Below are 9,303 nucleotides of genomic sequence, written 5' to 3'. Positions count from 1 at the left end.
GCCCCTGCGGCCGGAGTCGCTCTTCACGGTCTGGCGTGCGGAGACGGAGCCTTCCCTTTGCCGCTGGCCTGGGGCTTGCGAGGGGCTTTGCGAAGCCGACGGCAGCTGCATGGTCCCGCAGGCGAAACGCAAGAGCCCCCCAACCGCACCTCGGGCGCTTCCCCCAGCGAAGGCTTAGAAGATGGGCCTGGCAGACCGTGTGCGGAATACACATTGTCACGTGCACCCAGGCAGGCGTGGGTGCGCACCACCACCAGGAACCGATGCAGCGAGGAGGGCGCTCGGCTGCTCGGCGGGGCAGCCCCGGCATCTCTCCTGAGCGGCCGCCCCAGGGCCCGGCTCCCGGGGAGCGCTGCCCGCCGAAGGTTGCTGCTTTCCCTGCTGCAAGCCCCCCAGGGCAGAGATGTTTGCTGGGAGGAGCTGGCGCCAGGCTGGGGGCAGTGAAGTGTGTCGCTTGGGCTCTGTGGCCGGCCGTGTCTCTGGAGCAGCGGGAGGCAGGCCGGCCGCCCCCTTCCCAGCGAGCTCCGGGGGAGCCCTGGCCCGGGGCAAGCGGCTGGGGGGCTGTTCAGGGCAGCGCGGAGGGGGCACAGGGGAAGGAAGAGAAAGGCGGCTGGTGCTGAGCGAGCTCTTCCCCGCGCACGAATCTCCGAGGGCCGTAGGGCGCTGGGGGTGATTTGACTGTAATGGCGCCTCTTGGCCTCAGCGGCAGGTGGACTCTGCCTTGCCCAGCCCAGCAGCACGGCCCTCTCCTTGGGCGTCCGGCCTGGCCCCCGCCCGTCCGCGTACCGCCCCCCTCCCTGCCTGCATCGCTCCCAGCCTCCCCCCAGCGGCTCTTCCACCCCCGCTTTGCAGGCTGGAGCGAGGGGGGCCGAGCGCCCGTCGCAGGGGACCTGCCTGCCTCTGGCATCGCGACACGGCAAGAGAAGCTGCCGTCCAGGTGTGAGACTCGTCTCCGGCGGGGATCCGTGGGCGTCAGAGTGGGGCGAGGGAGCCAGCGGGGGCCTGCGCGCGAGAAGCTAGAGGGGCAGAAGCCAAGCTGGGGCCCCCCCCACCCTGACAGATTTACAGGAGGGCTGCCCTTTTTACGGGCGTTCGCGCTGCAAACGGTCCGCAGCTGCTCTCCTGCAATAGGCCCAGGCTTACTGCCGCTCTCTAGCGGGGGAATCCGGACCCCTGTAGGGGACACGTGTCTGGGCCCGTCCTCCCCTCACGGCGGCCAAGCGGAATGGGCGGTGGGCCGGGCACCACGGACGGGAGGGGGAATCCGCCCCACTTTGCCCGCTGGCAGCGCCAGAAGGTGTCGGATGCTACGGTGGAGTGATGGGGCTGAAATGTGACGGGCTCCCGACGCCCCCTTCCTCCTGGCCCTGGTCCCGTCGGCATTCCGGCCAGGGCCGTGGCGCAGTCGCCAGTCTCTTCAAAGGGAGTTTCTCAGGGACCTGCGATGGAGAGGGGGTCCGCTTCAGACTGTCGCCTGTTCCTGGCACACGCCTGGCCGACTGACATCGCCGGCCTCCCGGCTCTTCGCCAGGCTGGAAAGCCGTCACCCTTGCTCCAGCACCGACTGTCCACACGGGAGTTACTCCAGACTAGCCAGACTGCACCCCCGTCGCTGCTTGGAGGAGCGGGGCCAGGCAGTTCCCCGGACGAACAAGCCGTATCTCCTTTGAGATCCCCAGCCGAAGAATTGTGTCTGTGTCCGGGCGTCGCTGCGGGGCCAGGCCGGCCCGCCGGTTAGCTGGGACCGAGCCGTTGGGCGCCCGGTTAGCGAGAGGTGAGGGGTCTGCAAGGACAACAGCTGCAGGAGCTCCCAGCTGCTCCGAGCCACCTGCTGCAGTTATTTCTGGGGCGCTCTGCTTCCCCAGGCCCCTCTCTTACTCCCAGCCTCTCCCCTCCGCCCGGCCGGCTTAGCCTCCGCTGCCGCGGCGCGTGGCTTCCACAGCTGTTGATGCACCGAGTCATCCTGGAAGGGCTTCAAAGGCACCGAAACGTGGACCAGATGCTCCGAGGAGCAGTCGAAGCCCCGGCCCCGCGCTGCTGGGGCCACGTGGCAGTGGAAGGTGCGGTGCTGACAGACGGCCCTGGCTGCAGGCCTGGAACCCGCCCCGTCTATTTATAGTCGCTGGTAAAGAAACCCCTTTCCCCGGCTCCCGGAGGCAGAAGCGGCCTGGTGCTCGCGTCCACGAAGAGAGAACGGGGCCCCGGGAAGCAGCCGGTGCCGTTCGGGGCCCTGGTGCTTGACCGGGGCCCGTTCGGCCTGCGGTAGACGCTGGGGGAACCTGCCCCCGGCTCGCTCACTCCTGCACGCCGGCTCCCAGGGTGCTCCACTCCCCACCCGCCAAGCCGCGCACCCGGCCCGTGCAGCGTGATGCTCCGTCCCTGGGAGCGGGGCGCCCGCTGGGCCTGTTCCCCAGTCACACTTGCTGCGAGGGAGCCGCGGGGGACGGGGCCCCTCACTGGCCGGCCAGAGAGCCTGGTGGTGAACTCAGCTTTCCCAGTGCTCCCAACGCTGCCTCCCCTCCGGCCTGGGGGAGCCGCCCGGCTGGGCCTGCCTCGCTTTGCCCTTGTGGCTGGAGTTGCTCCGTGGGACGGCCTAGCTCTGCAGACGGCCCTGGCCATGTGGGGCCAGCGCGGGGGTGCCCGGCGGGCGGGCAGGCTCGGTGTGTGAGTGGCGCTTGCCACTTGACGTCTATGGGCGTGCCCCCCCCCACCCGCCGGCTCGCCAGCTCGGGCAGGTCGGCTCGACCAGTGGGCCACCCCGTTTCCCTGGGCCCAGCTCCCCTGAAATGCTTTGAAATGGAGCAATGCCGGGGGGTGCTTCCCCCTCCCAGGCGCCCGCTCGTCTCGTGCCAGCCGGCAAAGCTGAGCCTCTGCAGGGACCCCTCCAGCTCTGCCCCATCCCCTCGCACAGGGCTCGGCCCGGAGCGCACGGCGCCGACCCTCGGAGGAAGCCCCCAGTGCCTCTTCCTGCTGGAAGGAGCTTGGCTGCAAGGCCCATGGGGTAGTGTTTGGGGAGCGGCTGGGCTCAGCCCCGCTCAGCTCCCCTGGCTGGCTGGGGGGAGAGCCGTAGCCCAGGGCAGAGCCAGGCCAGCCTTTGGGCTGTGCTGGACTGAACCCGGGGCAGCTCAGCTCACCCCGCGGACAGCCCCGGAGGTGCAGCTGTGGCCCGGGGGCTTGGAGCAGGACCTAAGCGGGGGCCGTGCAGCGGGCACAGAAAACGACTCCTGTTTCCGGCAGTAACGCTCTGGGAGCGCGGAAGCAGCTCCAGGCTTTAATCCCTTCCGCCCGAGCCTCCTGGTTAGGCACAATGCCGTTAACGGGACGGAGAGGAGCTGCAGAGCCGCTTGTGCTCTGGGGTCACACACAAGAACAACGGGCACCGACGGACGCTAGGGCAGGCCGGCCCGCCAGGGAATCTGGGGCCATTTTACACACAGGGCCCTACACGTGTAGGGAACGTACCAGTGAGTGCCGAGAGCGAAAGGAGCTAAACAAATACCGGCCACTGCGGGCCAGGCCAAGAGGGGCTCCCCAGGCTCTCGTGCAAGGAGAAGCCTCTTGTGCAATGGGGCGTCCCAGCCTCTTGTGCAAGAGGGGCTTCCCAGGCTCTCGTGCAAGGAGAAGCCTCTTGTGCAATGGGGCGTCCCAGCCTCTTGTGCAAGAGGGGCTCCCCAGGCTCTCGTGCAAGGAGAAGCCTCTTGTGCAATGGGGCATCCCAGCCTCTTGTGCAAGGAGAAGCCTCTTGTGCAATGGGGCGTCCCAGCCTCTTGTGCAAGAGGGGCTTCCCAGGCTCTCGTGCAAGGAGAAGCCTCTCGTGCAAGAGGGGCTCCCCAGCCTCTCGTGCAAGGAGAAGCCTCTTGTGCAATGGGGTGTCCCAGCCTCTCGTGCAAGGAGAAGCCTCTTGTGCAATGAGGCGTCCCAGGCTCTCGTGCAAGGAGAAGCCTCTTGTGCAAGATGGGATGTGCAAGAGGGGCTCCCCAGCCTCTCGTGCAAGGAGAAGCCTCTTGTGCAATGGGGTGTCCCAGCCTCTCGTGCAAGAGGGGCTCCCCAGGCTCTCGTGCAAGGAGAAGCCGTGAAGAGGTGACTGCAGTTGCTGGGCAGATGTCAGGACGAATGGAGCGCTCTCCGGCTCCCAGCATGTCGGAGGCTGCATGTTGCTACAGTCGAGCGTTGGCCCCCCACTCCCGTTTCCGCTGGACCCCCAGAACGATGCCCCGCCGTCGGCTGTCCCCCGGGTGTAGCCGCCTGCAGGACGGTTTCCCTCTGCCGCTAGCAGGGGCGGTGAGCGAGGGCCGGCTGGATGCCTGCTGCCCTACGTACTGGAGCGGCGTGATGGGGCCCTGGTGCACAGCGCTGTCCCTAGACGGCAGGAGGCTGCATCCTCGGTATCAATGTGCCGCTGGGAACGGGCCAGGGGAGTTGGTCCTGCCTTGATGTATTTATAATCGAAGAGCCGCGGGCGCTGCAGCCCTCCTGGGCCGGAAGGAAATCTCCTCGGCCTTCCCTCCTGGCCGCTCCGCGCTGGGCTAGATAGGCCGCGTGGAGGAGGCCGCACCGGCTGAACCGCGCACGGTGCCCCCGGCACTGCCAGGAAGGTGGCAGCTTCGTGTGTGCAGCTGGCTCAGGCCCTGCCCACGGCAGGGGGGAGAACGTGGCTCAGCCTCACGCCGCAGCTCTGCATGGTCGGCCCGAGGCGAAGGACCTCCCCCCGCCCCTCCCCAGTTCCACGGCGAGTCTGTGGGCAGTGGGGAAGAGCCAGGAGCTCCCATTCGGGCTCCGGCTTCCCCGTGCCCCTGGCGGGAGCTGGATTTGACTTGCGCCCCTCTCACCTCGCGCAAGGAGTCCAGCGCCGCCCAGAGTGTCCCAGGGCCCTGCCGCCGCCCGCTCGCCTCTCCCGCGCCCTGCTGCCCGGCGTCTGCGCAGACGAGAGAGCCGCGGGGCTGTGTGACATCGTTCCCGCCGGCTTTGCTAGGGCTTCGGCCGGAGCCTGCTGGGAAACCAGGCAAGTGTCTAGAGACCTTTGGCTACCCAGGGGGGTGTGTGCCCCTAACTGGGAGCCACTTACCTCGGCCACACCCCCTTGCAGGCCTGGAACAGCCCGCAGGTGCCGTCGCTGGCCAGCCGGGTGCCAGGGAGGGGGCGAAGGGCTCCCCCCCGGACAGGGCCCGGTGCTGGGGCTCGCTCTGCTGCAGGCTGGGAGGGGGCAGCTGTGGGCGACCGCTCCGGCTGAGGCTTTCCTGGGTGCCGCCTGTGGCCTCGGCACGCCAGGGGCTGGGGCAGCATGTTACCTCCGCTGGACAGAGCGGGAAACCGAGGCACAGAGAGACCGCGAGGCCTCTGTGGGCACAAAGCAAATCCCCATCTCCCCCCCCCCCGCCATGTCCAGCTGCTCTGCCCCCTCCCCCGACACCCATTCCCTCTTTAGTCCCATTTGAACAAAAGGGCCCATTTATTTACAGCCTGCTAAGTAAGTCTGAGTGCCCCCCGCCCCCCATTGCTCCCCCTGCACAGCCCATGACAGCCGCCCGAGGGGGGGCCTTAGATCTTTATGGCCTGTAAAGGGGTCCGTGGCTAATTTATACCCCACCTATAATTTACAGCCTCTTTACAGCTGTTGTAAAATCACCCATAAATCACAGAGAACATCACAGAGTGGGGCCCGCCGGGCGCAGCCCAGCCGGCAGCCCAGGGGCAGCGGGGAGGTGGCTGGGTTGGAGCAAGAGCCGGCCCAGCCATCCCTGGGGGCACGCAGCCAGGAGCTGCTGTGGGGAAGGCCGGGGGGGTCGTGCGTGCGCCCTGCGACTGGTGGCCAGGCGACCTGCCTCTGGGGCCAGCTCCGAGCTGGCGGGGTGGGCGGCGGGTGTGAGAGGCAGGGGAAGGCACAGCCTTCCCGAGCTGCCAGCTGTGGACCCGTCCATGCTCCGCCCCCTCCTTCAGCTGGAGGCTTGCCCCTCTGATGAGGGGGCGGGGCCTCAGGCAGAAGGGGCGGGGCTTTCCTCTCTCAGTCTTACGTTCACGCACCGCCCAGGCATCTCTGGGAGCTGCTTGGCTGCTGCGCTGAACCTGCCCTGGCTCCGGCGCAGGGGGGCCTGGCCATGCCGAGTGCTTCAATCCAACCCCGCAGTGTGGGCAGCATGGACGTGACCGACGGGCCCCTGCACCCTCTTGGTCCAGGGGTCACTTGGGGCCCCGAGCGTGGTCCGTGTGCTGCTCGATGGCACCTCTCACCCAGACGGCTCGGCCCTTGGCTCCCCTGTGCGGATGCAACATCTCGTCACCGCTCCGGCACGCTCTAGAACACAGGATCAGCTCCCAGCGGGTGCCGCAGGGACACCGGCCGCCCTAGGGCGTGTGGCGAGCGGTGGGGAGGAGATGGGGTCGCCCCACTGCTGCCTAGACAGCACAGTGGGGTGCGCGCCTGCGGCTTGGGGGTGCGTGCCTGTGGCATGGGGGTGCGCGTCTGCAGCGTGCGACAGCTGAGAACTGCAGCTTTTGTGCCCAGCTCCCTGAAGCCGGACCGAGGCCTCCGTGGGCAGACGCCCCAAGTCCTGCGGAGGAAGCGGGTCTCAGCTGAGGGGTTCCACCCTGCAGCCCGTGGCAGGATGGCTGGGAGGCCCCTGGGGTCGCTGCGGCCTTGCTGGGGCTTGCGAGAGGCCAGGAGTCGGGGCCGTGGCCTCGCAGTCTCTTCCCGTCGCACTGGGCCCCAGAGAGAACCCGTCAAAGCTGCTGCAGCTGGGCTGGCTGAAGGTGGCTTGGAGCCGGGCCCGCGTGGATCTCCTGATTTCTGTGCTCTGGGATCTGCTCTAGTGGCAGGCGCGACCCTCCCCTGGCCGGGCGGCTCTGCTAGGCGCGGGGCTCTCGGGAACACGCGTGTTGCAGGTACCCATGGCCGGGCGGGGGCCTGCAGCCCAGCTAACAGTGCCCGGCCCTGGCTCCCTCCGAGCAGAGCGGGGCAGCTCCCTCCCGTGCCGCGGCAGGCGGTGCTGCGTGGCACGGGCGAGCCTGCAGCTGAGCGCCCCCGAGGCAGGAGCAGCTTGGCCGGCAGCACCCCCGGCGGCAGGGCGAGGGCTTGCAGCGAAGGGCTTTATCCAAGTTACGGGCTGGTGAACACCGACCTTCCCCGTGCTCCGCCCCTGCTGCTGGCCTGCCGGTCCCTCCACCGCCCGGCGTAGCAGGGGCCATGGCCGCCCCGGCCCAGCCGACACGGGGAGCACAAGCCCAGTGTGGATTGCGCTCAGCCGCTTGCGCCCCACGCCACTGGGAAACAGCTGACGGCGCCTCCCGTCCCTGCGTGGTGGCCGAGTCCCTCGCGGAGCCCGGGCTGCTGTGCCCAGGGCCTGGCTCCGGCGGCTGCCTGTGATTTGTGCGCTGCCGCTGGGGATCGCCGCAGATCAGGAATCTCCGCGGCCAGCGGGTCTGGCATCCATCGTTCTGTGCCCAGAAAGCCAACGCCGAAGGGAGAAAGGCCTCGTTTGCTTAGCGGCCCCACAGCCTTCCTGCAGCCTCAAGCGCCTGCCCGCCCACGCCCCTGGGATCCGAGAATCAGAGAGCACTAGAGCCGGAAGGGACCTCGAGAGGTCACCGAGTCCAGTCCCCTGCCCCCACGGCAGGACCAAGCACCATCTAGACCGTCCCTGCCAGGCGTCTGTCCAGCCTGCTCTTCAATAGCTCCAGGGACGGAGATTCCACAGCCCCCTCGGCGACTTATCCCAGTGTGTCACCACCTGACAGGCAGGAAGTTTTTCCTAATGTCCAACCTCAACCTCCCTGGCTGCAGCTTGAGCCCCTTGCCTCTTGGCCTGTCCTCAGAGGCCCAGGAGAACAATTTGTCTCCCTCCTTGTAAGACCCTTTTACGTACTTGAAAGTTGCTGTCGCGTCCCCTCAGCCGTCCCTTTCCCACACAAACAAGCCCAGCTGGACAGAGAAAGGGAAGCAGAAACTGCAGCCGGGTTCCCTTTGCGTCCATGCTGTGTCGGAGCCCGGCCCGGAAACACCCGCTCCCGGGGGTGGGCTCAGGAGGAGGCAGACTGGACGTGCGCTGCGGCTGGGGGCCGAGGCTGCCACCCCACTGAGCTCACAGGCCCCTGGCTTGGGAGAGGAGCTGCTGGCTGGCCGGCCGCCCCTCCTCTGAGGTTTATTTCAGCTTCCTCCAGCCCCTATTTTTACCAGCCCCGTGGGCCCCCAGCCCAGCCGCAGGGTGCACGCTTGGCTTGCACCTTTCCATGCTCTGTACGTTTTGCTCAGGCCGGGCCCCGGGGCGTGTGCGTCCTGTAGCCGTGCTCAGCTGCACGCGCCGAGGTGACTGACCGCGCCAGCACACAGGACAACCAGCCAGTGTCTTCAGGCGGCGAACGAGACGAAAGGGAATCGTGGGTCTGATGTCAGCTGGTGTAACCCCGCACCTGGGCTGGGTCACTGGCCCATGCAGCGCCATTGAGGCTGCTTAGGGGGAATGAGTTTGCTGCGCAGTCCTAGCCGAGCGCCCGCTGGCTTTAGCAGGGCTGTAGGGGCACATGCCCAGAGGTCCCGAGGGTGGTGCACCGGTGCTGTGCAGTCGGTCCAGTATCCTGCTAAGGCAGCGTGGGATTGGTCCTGCCTTGGGCAGGGGCTGGACTTGATGGCTTCTGAAGTCTCCTCCAGCTCTAGGATTCTAAGGCCCGACGGGATGGCAGGAGCCGGTCCTCAGCAGGGCAGCTGCTCAGTCAAAGGGAGCTGCGGGCTCGGGGCGTTCTGTGTTGCAGACGCACCTGCGGCCCCGTCAGCGACTTGGCCAAGTCTTTCCAGACTCAGCCCGGGGGCTGCATGCTGGTCGCTGAGCTCTGCTGAAAACTGGCGCTACCTGACTGCGTGGGCGCTGGGGCATCTGGAGGACCCGGCCCGGGTGCCTGAGCCATGGGCACGGGGTTAAGCCCCGGGGAAGGCTGTTAACTCTCCAGGGGGGCTGGCTGAGAAGCACTCTCCTTTCTCACAATAAATCTCCAGAGCAGCAAGCGAGCCCAGACCTCCGCCTAATTGCACCGTGCGCGGTACAACTCTGCAATTTTCCAGCTGGCAGCTCCGGCTGCAGCAGTTCCCCGGGTTCATTCTGGTGGGTCCGGTCAGTAGGGGCAGGGTTTCCGGCTCGAGCTATTGGCTTTTGCATAGAGAAACAAACCAGACACAGAGACACACACAGACGCACACACACACACACACACACTCGCACACGCGCACCATCTCATCTCCCGGAGATTTATCAGGCATCCTGCCTGGCTGTAATGTGATTACAAACGACATTCACAGGGAGCAAAGCTATTACCCGG

Source organism: Pelodiscus sinensis, chromosome 28, assembly GCF_052426305.1.
Source record: "Pelodiscus sinensis isolate ZL-2025 chromosome 28, ASM5242630v1, whole genome shotgun sequence".
In the NCBI taxonomy this organism is placed as follows: Eukaryota; Metazoa; Chordata; order Testudines; family Trionychidae; genus Pelodiscus; species Pelodiscus sinensis.
This window is presented reverse-complemented; position numbering follows the sequence as displayed.